This window comes from Urocitellus parryii, chromosome 5 (genome assembly GCF_045843805.1).
Source record: "Urocitellus parryii isolate mUroPar1 chromosome 5, mUroPar1.hap1, whole genome shotgun sequence".
Lineage (NCBI taxonomy): Eukaryota > Metazoa > Chordata > Mammalia > Rodentia > Sciuridae > Urocitellus > Urocitellus parryii.
Window position 1 is genome coordinate 62,462,307 of NC_135535.1, and position 20,434 is coordinate 62,482,740.

The 20,434-nt window shown below is 47.6% G+C and overlaps 1 long non-coding RNA gene across 1 annotated transcript; it reads right to left on the reverse strand.

Annotated features, from left to right (window-relative positions):
• Positions 1–398: 398 nt before the first annotated feature.
• Positions 399–10,528, reverse strand: LOC144254805 (uncharacterized). The gene is made up of 3 exons (XR_013343595.1): positions 10,468–10,528; positions 10,076–10,130; positions 399–1,000 (listed from the first exon to the last, which is right to left on the reverse strand). It is a non-coding gene; the product is annotated as an uncharacterized LOC144254805 (long non-coding RNA).
• Positions 10,529–20,434: the final 9,906 nt, after the last annotated feature.

Here is a 20,434-nt window from a genome sequence, read left to right on the forward strand (position 1 = left end):
TCATTGGCCTGATGCCACACAGCATTTAAGACTAGCAAAGAAGCTGGGCATGGTGGTGCACACCTGTAATCCCAGTGGCTCAGGAGGCTGAGACAGTTAGATCTTGAGTTCAAAGCCAGCCTCAGCAACGGCAAGGTGCTAAGCAACTCAGTTGAGACCCTGTCTCTAAATAAAATACAAAATACCACTTCAGATGTGGCTCAGTGGTTGAGTGCCCCTGAGTTCAATCCGCGGTACAAAGAAACAACAACAACAACAAAAAACTAGCAAAGGTCTTGGTGTTGGATGTCCAGACTCTCAGTGTGGGCTTTGAGTTTTGGCATTCGCTATCCTGGTCTGCCCATTGACCTCCTATGTTACTTGCAGTACTGTGTATACATGCAAATCGACCCTCCCTGAGTTATTTTAGAAGGTGTTTAGTCTTAAATGCCATATTTCAGGGAGTCAGCACTTTATGGAGTCCTGTACCTAAGGGTAGTGTGTGATAATTTATTCACACCCTCCCTGCCTCCCTTTCTCTTGTCCTCCACCACCAAATGACTCTCCACTGAAGCTTGGCCTTGCCTCAAACAAGACATGTGACCTTGAACAAGTTATTTAACCTTTTTGTGCTGCTGTTTCTTCTTCTATAATTAAGGATCCTGACCTTCCTCCTAGGCTCTTCACTCATCCACTTAGACAAGCATGTATTTTGTGCCAGGCGCTGAACTTGGCACTGTGGGGATTGCATGAGACAATGTATGTGAAGTTAGTACAAAGACATGGAGAGTTATTGCCAAGGCCTTCTTCCTTATGCTTTTCTGAGCTGGGTGCTCCCACTCCCTAACCTGGTGTGCCCTTGGAAGAAGTGCTTCACCGTTGCTCCCAACGGGACTCCATGTCCAGTGCTTCTCCCTCAATGGAGCTGACATCCTGCTCTGGATGAAGTGTCAGGGGCTGCAGAGGTAGCCTATTTCCTAGGCTTTTCCATTTGGTTAGATTCCCAAGAGCATCATTGGGCCTGCAAGAAAGAATAGTGCTGAAATGTGTCTGTGGGTCTTTAGCCTGGGGTTTCAGGAGTGTCCATAGCTCTTGCCCTCCGGGGGGCCCTGTTGGGAATTGGAAGCTGGAACATGAGGGTGGGAAATGGGAGCTGTTCTTGTCTCAGTTCTGCTCATTTCTCTTCTTTCCTGAGTCCCCCATTTCTGTACAGAGGCCAAGATGCTGGGATTAGAAACTCACATTTGCTTCAGATTAAGTTGAGCCATGGAGCAAAGATAGCCCCTTCTTTAAGATAATCACAGACAACCATCACCCAGAGTAGACAGAAGCTTGCTTCAGAGGGAGGAAAGATGGTTCCAGAACTCTTGGAGGGAGACTGCCCCCACTCCCTGCCTGACCCCTGGGGACTGGGTGAGCATCACTGGAAGGGAGGGGTGTGTGTTAGAAAGAATCTGGTGCTTCCACCCTGGTCGAAGTGCTGAGCAGGGAAGAATCAAGTTTAGATAGAAGGAGGCACTTCCCAGTCATCAGGGAATGGGTTTAAGGAGAGAGATTGTGGAGGGCTAGATTTGAACCACTCAGACACAGTCTTCCAGAAGAAAGGAGGAAGGACGAGATGCTGTGGGGTTGTCAAGGATTCTGTGGTGTTGCACAGTGATGCAGAGCTGGAAGTAACTGGGGAAGAATCATGAGCAGAAACCCCAGGGCAGTGATCAGGCAGGTATCTGGAACCCCCAGCACGCCCAACATGTGCCTCGAACAGAACTGTCTGGAGAGCCTGACTGAAGAGGACAAGTCCTTTCCCAGAAGATGGTGCCGGCTCCATACTCAGGGAAAGATCGCCCCTTCAAAGCTCCACAAAACAGTGATTCCAGACTGTGAGACCTGGAAGTACTTCATGTGAACCTCAGTCCTCAGCAGGTGTTGATTCATCCCAGAGGACGAGCTAAGCAGAGAATGGGCCTTGCTTTCAGGCTAGGCCTGTTGGATATAGGTTGGAACAACCTGGGCAAACCCTCAAGAACCTGTCTGGGAGCCAGGCATGGTAGTGCATGTAATCCCAGCAACTTGGGAAGCTGAGGCAGGAGGATTGCAAGTTCAAAGCCAGCCTCAGCAACTTAGCAAAGCCCTAAGCAACTTAGCAAGACCCTGTCTCAAAATAAAAAGTAAAAAGGGCTTGGGATGTGGTCCAGTTGTTAGATCACCCCTGGGTTCAATCCCTGGTTAAAAAACAAACTTCCTTGGTTCCTGGGGAGCCCCATGGAAAGTAAGGGTGGATTCTCCCATGGAATGGCCACACCCCATGAGGATATACGCAGAACACAGAGGACAAGGAGGGTTTGCCAGGAGAGGTGAGTTTAGGGACCCCACCTATGGGGGGTGAGGGAACTTTTCTGAATGCCCAGCCCCTCTCCCCAAGATGAGATGCAGCTTCTGGAGGGAGGAACCCATTCTGCATCATTTCCACAGGCCCCGGGCCCAGCACAGAGCAGATGCTCAAAACACATGGTTTGAAGGAACACATGTGCCTCAGGGTCAAGAGCTGGCCCAGCAAGCGGCTGGAGTGGGTGTGTGGGTGAGGGTTCTCTGCTCTGGGCCTCAGTTTCTTCATCTGTAGAATGAGGGCGTGGCAGTAGGCTAAGGTGTTGGCCACCCCTGACCATCTGTGGCTTTCTCGTCCCCTGCTCACTCATCTGTCCCTTTCCAATTCTCTCCCCATCACTTTTTGCTCCTTAAGTCCTCTGCCCCACTTAATCTCCAGCCTCTGTGCCTCCTTCTCAGTCTCTGCCCTCCCTGTTCCTGTTCCAGGTGTTTCTCCCTCTCTTTCTGCTTCTACTGATTTCTCCCACCGGCTGCAGGCCCCTCCCGGGAGCCTTCTGTGCTCTGGGCACCGGTTCTCGCGCCCCCTTTCAACAGCCCCTGGCCCGGAGCGGAGAGACTGGGAGAAGAGGAGGAATCCTAAGGCAGCCTCTCCCCTTCCCCTGAGGTGGCCCCACCGCGGTGTCCCTGCCTGCGCCCAGCGTGGCCAGCCGCCTCTCCCCGGCAGCCGGTGCCGCACTGCGCCCTCGCCCCACGCTAATGCGATCTGGAGAGACCCGGGCGGGCGGCGGGCAGTCTGGCCCGAGCGTCCCGGGCGGCGCTGATGGATGGTCCCCTGACAGTAATCGCAGAATGAGGACGCGCTGGCGACGCTCTCGCCCGAGGCCCCGCTGTTTGGCTAGCCCAGGATCCCTCCCTCCCCAGCGCCTGCCTCCCGGGCTTTCTCAACTCACTGGGCTTGGGGAGGAGGGAGGCCTCTGGCTTAGGCACCCGGCAGCCTTTCCCTGCCTTCTCTCCCCACAAACGCTGCTTTCTGTTTTGGAATCCTTGCACCCACACTGCGTCTCTGAGCAAACTACTCATCTCCCGGAGCCTCAGTTTCCTCTTCTGTATATGGGGAAATAATGGTCTTCTCCTGGGAGCACAAGAGAAAATCCTGAGGAAAATCACCACTCTTTCTTAAGTAGAATTGATTTTTTACTTTTAGTTTGCAGAGCTTAGAGGAATCTGAGCTAAATATATGAAGCTGAATAGCAGCTGAATGGTAATTCACACAGTGAAGCTGTTTTTATACAGATACACATATCATATTTTTAGGCGAATAAATACATCAGAGATATAAGAGATGGCAATGTTAGTCCTGCTTAGAAGTCTTTAAAGAGAAGAGCCTCAACTCAGATCTTCTCCAGGGAGGCAATGGCCTCCAGCAGGACTCTCTACTCTTCTGAGGCCCACCTGCCTGTCTAAGCCCTCAGCCCTCATCCAGTCTAGGGTTCCCTGCATCCCAGGACTAGGCTGAGGTAGCCTGAGGAAAGATCCCCCTTGGGGAAATGTTCCTGGACAGTTTCCTAGTCCCTCATTCATTTTCAGGTGGTGTGAATTTCCAAGGTTCCTTCTTTCCTCTACCCCCAGTGCCCCTTGGGCAAAGCCCTGTGGAGGGGCTACGGGTGAGGATTCAGATCCGTTACACTTCTGAGAGCCCACCCAGATGCCTCCTCCCTCCCTTTTAACCTTTCCCTCTCATCAGAAGCCAAATTGAGTTAGTCTTGAGTTTTGATTTAATTCCTGAAATGGAGTCATAATCTGCTTAGCATCCTTTTCCCCAAGTCCTGGGTACAGAAGTGGAGGAGGGGTGCATAATGAAGAGCAGCTCTATGGCCTCTGGAAGACCCTCACAAACACTTACCTCTCAAACACCAAAGAGCAAGAGACACCGTGGCCCTAGGGTACAGAGTGGTGTGATGATGGTGATAAAGATGACTCATTTATTGGGCACTTACCATGCACCAGGGCTGAGGCATGCACTGTAATACATCTCTCAGTTCTCACAACTACCTGCCAAGTAGGCATCATTTACATTCCCAATTTACAGAGGAAGAAGCTGAGGCTTATGTTGCATCCTACAGGTACAGGCTGGTAGAGCCAAGAGTTGATAATAAGTAATTGAAAGTGGAAGGGTAATATGACATTCTTTCCCCAAGTTTTTTGTACCTGGAATTAAACCCACTGAGTTTTAGTCCTAGCCTTTTTTTAAGCTTTATTTTGACACAGGGTTCACTAAATTGCCCAGGCTGACCTCAAAATTTTGAGTCTTCTGTCTCAGCCTCTGGACTGGCTAGAATTACAGGTGTGTACCACCATGCCCAGCTAGAGCCCAGATTTGAAACCACATAGTCAGATACAAAGCCTTTACTATTTACCACCTAGCTGTGCGTCCCCTGGCAAGATACTTACCTTTGACCTGTCCCAGTTCCCTTGTCTGCAAAACATTGATAATAAACAGGGATTAAAAAATACTTCATAAATTTGTTGTGTTGATTAAATGAGATAAGGCATTCACCATACTCAGAGTAAGCATTCACTTATTTAGGTGCTATAAACACTTATTTAGGTTCTATAAAAAGAAGGGATTTGATGTGATGCAATTAATTATGATCATTATTGTTGGTCATAGTCATCATGTATTGAGAGCCTATTGAACACAGTCAATCCTATAAGATAAAAATTGCTATGCCTCAGCTGAGTAATGTAGCTCAGTAGTAGAGCCCTTGCCTAGAATGTTTAAGACCCTGGGTTTGATCCCCAGCATGACCTACCTCCACACACATTGCTATGCTTATTTTACAGTTGAAAAAAACTGAGTTGCCTAAGCCCACCCTGTTAAAAAGTTAGAGAACAGAGCTTATTTTCAAATATTGGGCCCTATGGATTCTAAAACCTGCTGCTCTCAGTGCCCCCAGGGTCACCAGAGACTGGCCTCTCCTGGAGGAGGTTAGGGCTGAGGCCACAAACCTGAGTCAGACTCTCTACTACTTGTGACCTGATTTGCTCCAGGTGGGCAATGTTTTCTTAAAATAACAGGAGGAAAGTAAATAAAGCAGTAACCAAGACAGAGTTTCCCTCCCCCAAGCCAAGGCAGAGCCTCCCCATGCCAGCCCCCACCCTCTTCTCCCCTGGTTCCTCAGTGCTCAAGTTTGTGGCCATTAAATAGAAGAGGAGAAAGTTTGAACCAGGCATGAAATATTTATCAGTTAATTACAATATGCAGATTCTGTTCCTGGGGGTGATTTATCTTTTTGGAAATATAGGAAAAGATTCTGGAACTTGTATCCTAATTGCTTGGCCTATTATTGTAGCAACCAGGTAGAAGCTCCATTTACTATATAACTACAAATTTTCCCACTATTGAGGGGGGCTGCTTCTTCCTCTGCTGTTGGTGATCTGGGGACCACATGCTTTCAGATGAGCAAGGCCTCTCAGAAGTCAATTTGTCCATTCCCCTGTCTCTTCTTGGGGTGGACATTTTCTAAATCCTGATAGCTGTAGGAAATGGAAAGTGTGAGTTTTTCTGAAGTTCTGGGATCTCAAGAGAAGCTAATCCAGGCTGGGGATGTGGCTCAAGCGGTAGCGCGCTCGCCTGGCATGCGTGCAGCCCGGGTTCGATCCTCAGCACCACATACAAAGAAAGATGTTGTGTCCGCCGAGAACTGAAAAATAAATATTAAAATTCTCTCTCTCTCTCTCTCTCTCTCTCTCTCTCTCTCTCTCTCTCTCTCTCTCTCTCTCTCTCTTAAAAAAATAGTTTGAAAAAAAAAGAGAAGCTAATCCTAAGTGAACTTCTTCCCATTGAAGCAATGCAGCTAGAAGGAGGTACCCCATGTTAAGAAGTCCTCTGGCAGAAGTAGCAGTCATCCTTATCTTGTATCCCTTCCTAGGGCTACATCTGGAACTCTGGCTGCACATTAGCATCACCTGGGGTTTTTAAAAACAATAATCAAGAAGCCCAGGCCCTACTTAGGCCAACAAATTAGAAACTCTGGAGATGGAGTCTAAGCATCAGAATTTGTTTAAAAAAAACAAAAACTCTCAGGTGTTCCAATGTGCAGCCAAAGTTGAGACCCTCTTGGGCAAACAGAAGAGTAAGGCTTCCTGGTAAATGGGCCCTGCTTTGCAAGACTGCGTCATTTTTATCCTACCCTCTCAGATACTGCAAGAAGCAACTTCTTAACTTTTATTGGAATCCAAAAAGCCTCCTTTCTCTCTCCCCAAGAAGATTCTGATTTAATAACGACCATTTATCAAACTTCTGCTGAATGCTTGGATCTATGCAAATAGAATTTAATTTGATCTACACAACAACTCTACATGGCCAGTGAGTATGTCCATTGTATGGATGGCTCAGAAAGGTTGAGTGATTGTCTATAGTTGCATATACCTCACAGGTGTCAGATCTGGGATTTGAATCTAAAGCCATGCTTTTAACCACTGTGCTACCCTGCCTCTAAGTTTCTTGAGGTTCGAAGGATCAGACTTCAAAGCCACCATCTAAAGAGCCTCAGGAAGGTCTTGGGAGGGAAAGAAACAAGAGGCAAGGGGAAGTGTCAAAGGCAGATGGGAGCTAGAAGCAGATGGGCCTGGAGGAAAGAACGATGGTGGGTGGTGGAGACACGAGGTTGGGTGGCCATGAGATAAAGTACCTGAAGGAGGGCGTGGTGAGTGGGAATGTGCACGGGAATGGGGCAACGGCTATGGGAAGAGCTGGGGAGCAGGGTCCAAGAGTATGATGAGCTGGCAGTCGGGACACCCAGAACAGAGAGTAGTGCCCACCATGGACTGGGTAGCTAGAGAGGGGGAGGGTCCTTGTGTCCGAGGAGAGATCTTTGTGAGGCACGCAGCAGTGAAGAATGCCCCGCCATGAATACTAAGGGCAAGAAGAAGAGAAAGGGCTAGAGCTAGAGGGGGCTGGGTGATGTTTAGCTGCTGGGGTGATTAATGGGGGTGAACGGAGGGTGAAACTCAAACCCTTCGAACAGAGATGGTGGGGAATGGTTGTTCAAGAACAACGGTGCACTGTTTCATCAAGAAAGCCAATGTCCAGAGGAGGGGCGGGTGGGGACATGCCAGGCACTGTTGCTCCTTCCTTTTTTTTTTTTTCCCCCAAGTTCTCTTTATTTACCATCAAACAGTACATTAAAATATACTAGCTAGCCCTGGAGAACCCTCTCAACAGGCTTCCTACCTGTGTCCTGACTTGAGCAAGATCAAGGACGCTGGGCTAGCTCTCAGGAAAAGCAGGTGAGTGGTTGAGGAGACTCCATGAACCAGCCGACTGGTGGGGTGTAAAGTGGCCACTGGCTTCCTTCTAGACAGGCACTGAGAGATACATGGAGTTTGGGTCCCCAAATGTCCTTTGGAAAGCTGTAATGTTCTTAGAGCAAAGGTCTCAGAAGAATCCAGGCCTCAGGGAGGGAGAAAATGCTTTTTTTTCATGAGAAGAAAGAGTAGAGAATTGGCTACAGGGGGGTTGCTCCCTCTGGCCCTTGTTTCAGGGTATTGATCTGGGTTTGAAGAATGTAGATAAAGCTTGTAGGAAGTAATCAGCACCCCTTCATTGCCTACTTCTGTCTCTTTCTCTAGGTTCAGCTGTGGTTGGGACCTGCTCATCCTGCCCCTAACCTCCATATTTCCAGAGGGTAGGAGAGGAGAAAGGGAACAACTATTTCATGCTGGGTGAGCTGAAAATAGGGATTTAGGTGGAAATTATCTCATGGGATAGGAGCAGTTTTCTCCTTCTCTATGTCTTTACAGATGTGAAACAACTGACAGATCCCACTTCCCCACCCCTAAGAACATAGGGCATCTTGAAGCCTGTGGCTCCATATTGTGTGTGTGTGTGTGTGTGTGTGTGTGTCTGTCTGTCTGTCTGTCTGTATGGAAAGGAAAGTCAGAAAAAAGGACCAGGTGTGTATTCAGGGGACCTAGAGGTTTGAGGGAGGCCAGCGTTTCCTTAAGGCAGGAGAGGCAGAATGTCCATTCTTCATCTCAGATTGCTTAGGTATTATGCCTGGGAGCCCTGCCACCTGGCCTTCATTCCTGACTCTAAAGTTTGACCAAGCTGCTTCTCTTGTTGGAGTCTAGTTTCCTAGTCTCCCCAGGAGCCAATCTTACCAGCACTTTGAAATCTGAGGCAATCTGAGGTTAGTGGGAGGTGGTCCTATTGAGTACAAATACTCTGTAAAGTACAACATGAATTGACTAGTAATGAGGCAACTTTTCCACAGATGGCCAAGTTCAAGGGCTGTCTTTAAGAGGTGCTGGGCCTCAGTTTGCTTGTTACAGAGGGCAGGGGCTAACTGAGGCTGCCTTCTGCCTCACAGAAGAGAAGGAAATAAACAGGGCTACTGAAGAGCAATGGTCACAATCAACAGTCTTAATTATGAATTAAAAATTTATAATTATTCCAGACTTGCAGATAAGCAGGAGCCCACTAAAATTATTTCACAGGGAGAAACATAGTCAGAGGTGGTGGGAAGGGGACCAGAGGCCATTATGGTCATTACTCTGCTTCCCAACCAGAACCTGGAAGAGATTCATTAGCTTCCTTGGCCATTCCTCCTAACACTACCCACCCCCAAACTTCTAAATACAGAACCACACTGCTTCTCTGTTCTTCTGGAGGCCAGAGGGTCATTTGTACCAAAGTGACCTCAGAATCCGGACTCTAGATTTCTGGAGTCTTTCTGTTCTCTGCTTCCCATTCTGCTATTTATATATGGGATCCCCTGCAAGAGGGGTTGGGGGGTCCCAAAGAGGTGTGGCCACCTTCCTGGGTCTTCTTCGTCTCCTTTGATAGGGAGTGCCTAGGCATCTTCCTATTGTGATGGAAGGTCTCTTCAAACTCTGTGTGAGAAGAGAGACTGGGAGCATCCTTTCTAATGTGAATGCCTTTGGTTCCAGGATCTGGATTTGAGGGACTGGCTCTGACATCTGCATAAGAGGGTTGGGAATATAGCTCAGTGGTAGAGCACTTGTCTAGCATGCTTGAGGCCCTGGAGTCTTATCCCCAACACCACAAAAGCCAAACACACAAACACACACAAAACAAAACAAAACAAAACAAACCTAAGTGGTACCAGTATTGGATAAGGGACAAGGTGCCTAAGTAGGAGTAGGTGGGCATACCCAACACCAGACTTGGTTCTCTACTTTTCCCCTCCCCAACATCATAATCCCAAATTCTTACACCAAGTGATTTAAAAATAGTTTCAAGGAGCTAAGAATCCCTCAGTCCCTCACAGCTCCAGGGTGTCTCTCTCTCTCTCTCTCTCTCTCTCTCTCTCTCTCTCTCTCTCTCAAAAAATAGGAGACTCCTGTTTTTCCAAATACACAAACACTTCCAAGACAAAGGACCCTTATCTTCTGACCATCCGGAGATCTTTGGTTACCATCTATGCTGTGACACTACCTCCTCCAAAATGCTAGAAGGAAGAGGGACCTGTTCTAGGGCCAAGGGGATTTGGGTTAGAAAGGAATTCCATTCCGGATCCTACCTTCCTTCCCCTTCATTTGCATCAAATATACATGTTAAACTAAATCTACAGGACTGGAGGAAGAGAGTTGGAACACCAGGACCCAGAAATGGCCTTGCCAAATCTGAGGGTACAAGAGCACACTAAATAAAACCTGGCTTTCTAGGCAAGGTGGAAGGTCAGCCAGACACACCCGCTGGCACGCTGTCAGCAATACCCTGCCCTTGGCTCAGCTTTATCCTTACCTGGCCGGCTTTTAGTCTCCAGAGGAGGATGGAGTAGGTCTGTAACGCAAGTTACCTAGAGGTGGAAAACACGTTATGTTTTTCAAAATGCCACTCATTTGGCCTTCAAATATGAGAAATCTCTAAACCTCTTCCCTAGCTTCCTCCTATTCTCTACCCTCCTCACCAATTCACACTCAAATCTTAGCTACAGAAAATCCTAAATGAAGGAGGACAAACCTTCCTGACCTACTATTTTGCCCCACCTGCAACCCCTGTCCCCTCCCCCCAAATTTTTTCTCTCCTGAGTCTTAGCTCTTCGCTTCTTTAAAAAAAAAAAAAAAAAAAAAAAAAAAACGAAGAAGAAGGAATTTTCAATAGTCCCACTTGTCAAGCGAAGACCATCTTTTAACCTTCAACAGCAGCGAAAGCCGTGTGAACTCTCGGTGAACCAAGATTGAAGTCATAAATCACGCGTACAAAGGCGGCTGCGGAGGCTGGCGCGGGCTGCTGCACCTTTAACGCTTTCTGGGGCTGACAGGCGGCGGCCCAGCTAAAGTTCACAGCGCCCGGGGAGGGACCGCCCCCGCCTCCCCTCCCCCAGGCCCGGCCCGGCCGGCCGCGGCCCGGCCCGCCGCGCGGCCGCCTGCACGGCCAGGGGAGGCCTCTGGCTGTTCCCGCAAAGCAAAGGGGTGGAAGGCATTTTCGCTCCTGCCAGCCCGCTCCATCCCGGCCGATTATCCCCCTCGCCCCAGCCCGCCCCCGCTCTCCCGCCGCGGTCGGCTGTATTTAGATAGCAGCCACATCTACACAGACAAAATAATTTAGCTCGTTTTGTCTTTGGCATTTTCTACAGGACCCCACGAGATGGACTTTCCTCTCCGTCCTCCCTCTAGCACTGGGCATCCTTCATCCCTACGCAGGCCCAATGACCAGGATCCTTGGGCTTCCAGTAGGCTCTGAGTCATTGCAACTAGGAACACCTGGCTGAAACCCGTCCTAGAGTTAGATTTTATTTTTTCTTTACCTTCTCTTTCCCTTTTTCCTTTTCTTTCTTCCTTTCGTGTTTTTAAGAAGCGGTTTGGCCTCGACCCAGGGGTATCTGGGGTGGGAAAAGAACCATGCAACCACCAGCTATCAGCCCCCCAGGAGATGTCCAGGCTCTGTAGAGCCCGGACTTCCTTCCTTGCCTCGGCCTCGGCCTCCTCCTCCTCCTTCTGGATCGTTTTTCCCTCCTCCCACTGTATTTTCTTCGGTTTAATTAAAGTCCAGCGACTCCACTAGCCTCTCCTTCGCGTTTCTCTTGGAAAGAGGAAACCAGTCGGCCCATCCATCGACCACAGGCCGATCGGCCCCAGCACAACCCCAGCCTGCAGCCAGAGGGGCCTCCCCTCGCCGGCCTCCTTCACCCCCAACAACCTTCTCCCACACCCAAGTCTCCGGCCCCTCAGTCTTCCCGCAGGTGTGCAGCTACTTGGCCTTCGGGTCTGAACCACCAGGGCTGGGCAGGAGGAGTGTGCTCATCTTTCTCAGACCCTCAAATTTACTCCACAAAGTTTGGAGGGTGATTAGACCCTGACCCATTCAGCTTGCTCCCCCAAACCCATGGTTGACTAATCTGATATGACAAAAGCCCATGATGGATTCGGTATATGTTAATTCACAATGCCCTTTCCTCCAGAATTTAACTATAAGTTAATATACACCGGAAACCACGCGCATACACGCTCGTTAATGGGCTTAGGTATTAGCGAGTCCTAACGATGCATACAAATGTGCTCTGCGCTCTGTAGGCCCCTCAAGATTTATGGGCCTTGAGCTCTCTGAAGCTGTAAACAAGGAGAAAAAAAAAAGAGAAAGCGAGAGAGACTGGGGGAAAGAGACAGAGGCCTGACTCGCCCCTCCAGATTGTGGGAGAGAAGGGATTCATACGTATTTTCTTTGCCTTGCGATCTCGGTGCGTGTGGGTTTTGGCATCGGTCTGGGGGTGGTGTTCTGCCTGAATGCTGGTGCGTGTGGGTAGCGTGCTGTTGGTGTGCTGGGGGATAGGAGAACGCCTGCCTCATTTGAATGGCTGTGCAGGGGCCCGAACCTAAGAGGCATTTGTGGGTATATACATGTGAGTGTGTGCACCGTGTTAGGTGTGTGTGTCTGTGCGGTCCCCATTCACTTGTGACAGACAGGCCTCCCTCTGGGCCAGGCTGTTGTCCCTTGAACCCGATGAACAAATCTCTAACAATCATAATAACAATAAATAACAATAATAAAAGCAGTAGTTCAGAGTTCCACCCTAGTAGGGTAACAATAAAATGCCCAGGAGATATTTGGAGGAGGGGGCAGAGGAAGGGGTCACTATCACAGGATCTCAGATGAAGACTAGAAAGGAAGTTAGCTTCTTTAAATGCCCTGGGGGGCTGGCGCTGGGAATCCCCTCCCTAGACGGAGCCCTCTGACCAGAGGAGGAGAGGAAGAGCCAGGAGGCCACTCTTTCCTGCTTCTTTTTCCATGTCTTTTGCTTTGAACGAGAAGGAAAGGGATCCCACTTACAGGGTGGTTAGTAGCTTTGGGGACTCTCTGGGATCCCCTGTCTTAATGAGAAGGCCAAAGGTGCAGGGTCAGGCCAAAGGACCGAGTTAAATGAAGCTCTGAGCGCAGCCTCGATCCCCGCGGCCCGGGAGGCAGAGGTGCCCAGGAGGACTAGCCGCGGGGCCGGGCGGGAAGCAGAAAAATATTTATGGCCGCCCGGGCCAGGAGAGTGGGGAGAACTGCAGAGCGAAGGAAGCCGGGGTTTCTGCAGGCCCAGGGAAAGTTCCCTTCCTAGAGTCTTTTTAAAAAGAAGACGAAGGGAAGAGTTGAAGCGCCTTGAATTTTCCTTCGGGAGCGTGGAGCCAAGCGGATTTCCGCAAAGGAAGCGAAGACCACAGTCCAGGGTCCTGCAGTGTCCACCTCATTCTCTCCAGGTACAGCTTTCTGATAATTTTATCAATTAATTTGTTTGGGGGAGGAGGGAGTCAGAGGTGTAGAGAGGTACGACGTTTGCGGGAGAGGAAGCCGCCATGCAGTTTCGGGTCTAACGAAATCCTTCCTTTAAAAAAATTCTCCTCCCCCAAAAATAAGATCAGAAAGAAAAATATATAAGAACAAATATCAACCAACTTTTTAAAAGAGAAAAGAAAAGAAAATGACCATAAACTAGGAGCATGAGAACTTCTAAAAGATTTCAATCACAAACCTTTTCAGAGGTTTGGATTCTTTTTCAACCGCCCGTGGCCCATTTGGTCTGAAAAGAGATACGCCATCCACTGAGTCACCGCTTTAAGACCAAGGCACACAAAGATTCCCGAGAGCGCCCAGGGCGTCCTCGAATTGGGGAGGGTACTGTGATTAACACAAAATAGCAATCAAATAAAATAAAATACAATTAAACAGGCTGAAGCGCTGCGCGCAGGGCGCAGGGAGAGCGCCCAGGTCTTGAGTTCCAGGCGGCCGCCGGCGAGGCCGCTGCTGCGGTGGGGCGCCGGCCGGCCACGCGCTGGCTGCAGACAACGCTCGGCCTCGGCCTCCCCAGCCCAGCTTGCGGCCCCAGCCCGCCAGCCTCCGCGCCTTTCAGGCTCTTTAAGCTCAGAGATCGGGTTGGGGCTTCCCTGGTGAGAGGGTTTTTGGTTCCTAAAGGGGACAAAGTGATGCAAGCCAGCTTCCGCTTTTCCATTTTTCTCCCTTAGGCCTCTCCACTTGCGCAGCTCTCAGCCACCCGGAGATGACCGAAGGGGCTTCTGGGCTGCGTTGGGAGCTGACACTGCCCCCCGCCCATTCCAGCTTGGCTTCCCAAAGTCCAGCGACCTCCAACCCTCCTTGGGGGAAAAATTACCAGCACCCAGGCACATTAGCCCCCTGTCCTGCGTGACCTGGTTTCCTTCAGAAATATTTTACCACGAAGAAGAAAGAACAGCTTGGAGCCCTGTTTACATCTAGTTCTACTGATCCATTCACATCTGGAGGGTTTATTTATAACACCCTCTATAACTCTCTCTGTTTGGAAGCAGTGGTGGCTCTATTGACAGACTGATGTCTACAAAATATTGCTCTATCTCTAACCATACCTAAATGTGCTGTGGTTGTATTTACAGATTTATGCTTGAGGGAAATATAATTATTTCCATTGTATTTGTGCATATACAATAGTTATAGGAGCAGATTTATATATGGGAAAATATACGACTCTCTTATAGCCATACAGCTTTATGGACATTTGATATTCTGACAGATTTATATCCCTGAGCAGCTATATAGATAAATGTATATCGTTAGAATTATGTATCAGCAGATATATACTTATTGATTGTGATATAGAGTAGTTAGAGCATTCACTTAGAGACATATATGGCTATGGAGATATTTCTATATTATTATCACTATATATAGGCATATCTATTTATAACCACATAGTTATAAAAATAGACATAAGTAATTATAGTCCTATATGTACATGCTGCTATCTCTCTAGAGTTATAGACACTTTTGAATATAACTCTATAAAGATATCCATATGTATATAAGGTGTAATTATCTCCTGATGTGTGTGTGTTGGGACTTAGGCCAGTCTATCTCTGAATAGACATATTTATGTGTAGGGGCTGGGAGAGACTTGTTCAGCGAGATAACTGCAGAGGGCCATCTGTATCTGGCCATCTAGGAAACTTGCTAGCAGAGTTCTTTATTCAAGGAGGGATGAAATTACAAAAGGATAAACAGAGCATAGGAAGTGCCCAGGAGGGGAGGGAAATGGAGGGTGATGGGGCTCCCAGGAACAGATAGACAGGGAGGAACAGGGTAAACACTGGGCACTCACCAGAAGGTGACAGCCGATTTTGTGAAGGGCTGGCTGTGGACAGGTGTGGACCCTGTTACAAAGGGTGAACACTCCTACCACCCCACTGGGAGGCACCCTCCACTGAGGGAGCAGCCTCCTGTTAGACATTTAGTGCACCAAAGGTTAACTTTATTCTTAGCTCTTTTCTTTTGAACCCTAATTTTTGAAAGAGTGGGCTTCAAACTGGCACTGTGGTGCAGGCCTGTCATCCCAGTGACTAGAGAGGTTGAGGCAGGAAGATCACAGTTGGAGACCAGCCTAGACAAATTAATTACTGAGATCCTGCCTCAAAATAGAAAATAATTTTGAAGCTATAGCTCAGTGGTGAAGCTCCTGGTTTTAATCCTTAGTGAAAGAGGGAAGGGGGAGAAATGTTGATGAAGGGTGAAGAGGTATGGGAGGCACTGGGCAAGGAGGGGAGTGTACTTTTGCCACCACTGCTTTCTGGTAATGCAGCCAGGAAATTGAGGCAATCTGGTCAAATAAAGCTTGCTTTTATGGGACTTCCTGTGCCCCAGGAGCGACTGTGGATGAGACCAAAAGACCAGTGGATTTGAGGAGTGAATTTGTGAATTTTAGGCCTGTTCTGAGAAGACTTAGAGAGGTCTTCTTTACCACCTACCCCTTCTCCCAGACCTTCTCCCAGGGCCTCTGTCACCTAACTCGGCTCCACGGGCCTGTTCCTTCTTTGTTGCTTCCCCAGTTGAGGCTCCCTCTGGGTACAGTGGGGCCCATCCAGATCCATAACTACCCTTTTTGTGTAGAATTTGACTTTAAGAAGCAGGGGATACGGACCTAAGCCCCAGGGCCTCACTTGTTCCACTCATCCACACTGCTGTTTCTCCAGCTCTGTGGCAGGTACCATTGGGCCAAGGCTGCACAATTCTTCCCCTGCTACCATCCATCCCAGGGGAAACACACACACACACACACACACACACACACACACACACACACTTTGGTTGTTTTTTGTTTGTTTTGTTTTGATTTAACCAGGGAGTCCCAGATATCTTTGCTGAATGGTTTGTGCAAAAGTTTTCCTGAACTCGATCTGGGTGGCCAGCTCTGCACATCTTTAGGATGTTGGGAAGGGAGTAAAATCACCTGAGATGATGTTAAATGCCACATACCACCCTCCACACACCCCTACCCACAAAACTGGGAACTCATCCAGGTCAAGGCCTCTTTCTGCTGCCAGGCACACAGTGGATTCCAAATACACAATGCAGTTAATACAGAACCTCACCCTAACTCTGCATGCCACTGACCACCACTGCCTAGCAGGCACTCAGGTACCTGGGCTGGAGGCAACTTAGACAGTCTGGGGAATAACATGGTAACTGGCAGCAGTGCTTGTTCCGCCACCCTCTGCCTGTGGTTAATAGGATAGGAGAGTGGCTCAAGTGGAGGGGAAGGGAAAGTTGTGGGGGGCCAAGGCAGGCCTGCCTCCTCAGTGTACGTTTGCTCCATTCCCTGTCTTCTGGGTCCCTAGAATCCCAAATTATGAAAACTAAACCCTAACAAGACCTGGCCTGGGAAGGAACTGCCTCTCTGTCTTGAGGGACCCAAAAAGGAACCACCCTCCATCAAGAAATATACAAATAGGAGCTGGGGTTGTGGCTCAGTGGTAGAGCACTTGCCTACATGTGTGAAGCACTGGGTTCGATTCTCAGCACCACATAAAAATAAATAAAGGTCCACCCATACCTAACAAAATATTTAGATAAAAGAAAAAAGAAAATTCTTTTAAAAAAAGAAATTCACAAATAAAATAAAAATAAGTCAGTGCAAGACAGTCTGTCAGAAGGAAAGCCCACTATTTCTCAGCCCTGCTCCAGGGACACCAAACAGATCAGACTTAATACTTTAAGTTTTTAATTTAGTAGTTTAAATATTTTTGGTAAAAAATTAACTTTAAAAATCTCACAATGGCCTGGGGGAGTGGCTCAGTACTCTTACACTTGCCTGACACATGCAAGGCCCTGGGTTCTATCCCCAGCAACTGCAAAATCAATCAATTGTTGAATCAATCAGCCAATCACAAATTTTTTCATTCTCAGATGCCCCCTAATCAGTTTGTTTTATATACACACACATATATGTATATTTTAGTTGTCACCATTATCCCCTCTTTGTTCCCTGTTAAAATTGTTTCTTCTTGGAGCTTGGGGCCAGGCAGTCACTGTCAGGGAGTGGAATGAGATTGCCAAGTTCGGGTTCCCCATCTAATGATTCCTGTCTGTAGGGAAGGGTCAGCCTTCCTCTCTCCCACAAAGGCTGAAAATTGGGTGGAGCCTCCAGATTTGGTTCCTTTTATCCTTAAGGCTCCTTAGAGGCGCCCACCCTGTGTCTAAGTGGCACAGTGGTGCAGGCTAAGGTTACATGGGGACTAAATTAAACCTGGGATTCCATTTTCTAGCCCCCAGCCTTTGACAGTTTCCTCCTCAGACTCACAGCTTTATTCTCCCCTCGCCACCAATAGGTAGTGCCCACAGGGATGGTTATGCTTTTCCTAAAGAAATGCAGGGAGGGCTGGGGCTGAGGCTCAGTGGTAGAACGCTTGCCTGGCATGTGTGAGGCACTGAGTTTGATTCTCAGCACCACATATAAATAAATAAAATAAAGATCCATTGACAACTACAATGTGTAGATTTTATATATATATATATATATATATACACATATATGTGTGTGTGTGTGTGTATGTATATATATATATATATATAAATGCAGGGAGAACTGGGTGTTCTATATTTACATCTGTTTGCCTAAGATTTCAGGGCAGGTGTCTGGGCTCTGGACAGTATGGGATTGGGTGGGGGGCATTATTAAAAACATTAAAAAACTTCACAGTTAAGATAAGGACTGTTCTTGGTCAAAATGCAGGAAACCAAGAAGTATTGGCCAGTATTTTTTTCTAGTGAGTCCTATGTCCCTTTACCTGGGCTGGTGTGGCTCTTAGCTGGTTCTGGGTTCCTGACCCCTTTGAGAAGCTGACAAAAATTATTGGCCGTCTCACCAGCAAAATGCACACATACCCAGTGTCCTTGACAGTTGATGGGGTTATATGGAGTCCAAAAAGCCTGTGATCTCTAGGTAGAGAATGATCCCTGGTTTGTTTAATATCCCTGTCTTTCTGTGACCCCCTTCTCTCCCCACTCATCTGCCTTTACTTTTGCCCTTCCTGAGTTCCCTTGCTGTGGGGTTGGGGTGTTGTCAGGAAGTTCTTCCCTAGGTATAACCTCTGCCATTCTTAACAAATCACTTTTCCTTTTCTTCTTTGCTTGAGCGGGCACCTGGCAGAGGCTTATGATCAGCTATTAACTGAAGACTGGTCTATATTGCCCAATTACTCTACAATTCCTGAGAGTGGGGGAGTGCCTGGGGGCATATTGGCAGCAGTGGAAGCCTGGCTGTAGAGGGACCAATTCCCATCTCTAGTGGAAACTTGGATGCCAGGAGCAAGTTGCAATTGCTATAATAATAGTCATAATAATAACAATAATAATTTATTTAGCATATCATTAGATGTGTATTTACTGTCTTCCCTCTGCTTTTTTACAAGTGTCTCCTAAGGAATTCTCACAACACCCAGGGGAAACAATAATAAGCTAATTACCACCCTTCAGCTCCTTCTCCTCCTCCCATCCACAAAGTCACCCTCTCTGAAATGGAGCTTTTACAGAATGCTTTCCGTGTTTTACACCTGCTTAGCATGTTCTCCCCCATTTCCGATCCTCCCCTCCCATTCCTGTTTTTCTTTTCATCTGTATTAAGGAATATTCTCCATAATTCAGAGGAGGAAAGGTTGAGGAAAGGATTGGTCAAGACCCCAAAAGATCTACTTTATTAATAGTTACTCTGATACCACAGCAATTTTTAAGATAATGTCTGGGGAACCAATTCCTTACTTCTCTTGCTGCTCTTTTTAGGGCAGGCAGTGTTACAGAGAAGATTGGAGCTGCCATGAGGCCAAAATGTCTGAGTCAGGTGTAGGAGGGTAGTCAGTCCTGCAAATTTAATATTCACTCTGGTGTCTTTCCTGCTGTTTTGGGTCAGACCTCAGAACTGCTAGGTCCTACATATCCCATTGGCCTTTAAGGAAGGAAGAAAGGAAGGAAGGAAGGGGAAAGGGAGAGGCAGGGAGGGAGGGAGGGAGGTGGGTAGGAAGAAAAGAAGAAATATAGATGTATATGTGTGTTTTCCTGGGTAAATAGCCATGATAGTGGTTACATTTAAAAAAAAAAATTCAGGGCTGGGGTTGTGGCTCAGCAGCAGAGTGCTCTCCTATCACGTGCGAAGCCCTGGGTTTGGTCCTCAGCACCACATAAAAAGAAATAAATAAAATAAAGGTATTATGTCCAACTACAACTAAAAAATAAAATATTTTTAAAATGTTCAATTCTTTGCATTTTCAAATGTAAATTCTTATCTTCTCAAGATTACAGTCAAGACAGACCAGACATATGCATTTGGATGATGAATTCTGGGTAGACTTTTGGACTCTCAACTAAGAAAGCCCTGGGAATCCCAGTGATATGTAGGGCATATTCTTTGCTATCTTCCCTTGACCCCAACTCAGAATGGAAGACTGTAGATGTTGTCATGATAATCTTGGACATAGACAGAGCTTCCTGGCCTCAGTCATTGAGACCCTGGTGTTGCTGCTCAGGTTACCCTGACACTAGGATCAACTCCACACCTCTCTCTGCACAAGTACACAATTACTCCTGGGAGGAAGCAAGTCTGGGCTGGAAGATACAAGAGCTCCCTAAATAATAGGTGGCATAGCTGACATTCCTTGTGGGTCTATCCCTATTTGGTATCTTTTCCTTTTTCTATAGTCCTCCTGTCTTTCTGTCACCCACACATTCCACTGCATGCCTCCTGGAAAGAAAAGGCCTGTCCTCTGGGCCCTTTGATAACCCAGTCCTGTAAAAATCTACTCCTCTGAATTTCAGCCCATTCTCTATTGGGTAACAGCCAGATGGCCAGATTAGGAAACTTGCACCAATATGTTTACACATACATTCTCCCAGGGCAACCGTGTTTTTTGGTAGGGGTATTCAAAAACCATTGCCCAGAAGGAGGGAAATACCTCTGTTGCCTTTGTGGCAGGTGGTGTGATAGAAATTTGAGTGAAGATGGTTTATGATTTTCCTTAAACCATGTCATGGGGCAGCCACCCATCTTCTCTGTGGGTAAGGCCAACATTTCCCCAAATGTGAGGCTTCTAGGCTCTTTGGAGGGGCACAGGACTCTTTATCCCTTTATTGCCAGGTCTTTTAAAATATATATATATATTTTTTTTTAGTTGTAGACAAACACAATACTTTATTTATTTATCTTTATGTGGTGCTGAGGATCAAACTCAGGGCCTCACACAAGCTAGGTGAATGCTCTACCACTGAGCTACAACCCCATCCACTATTGCCAGATCTTGAAAAGCAAAATTAAATTTAAAAGAGACTGTCTTCATCCAGGGACGAAAGAGATTATGCATGAGTTTA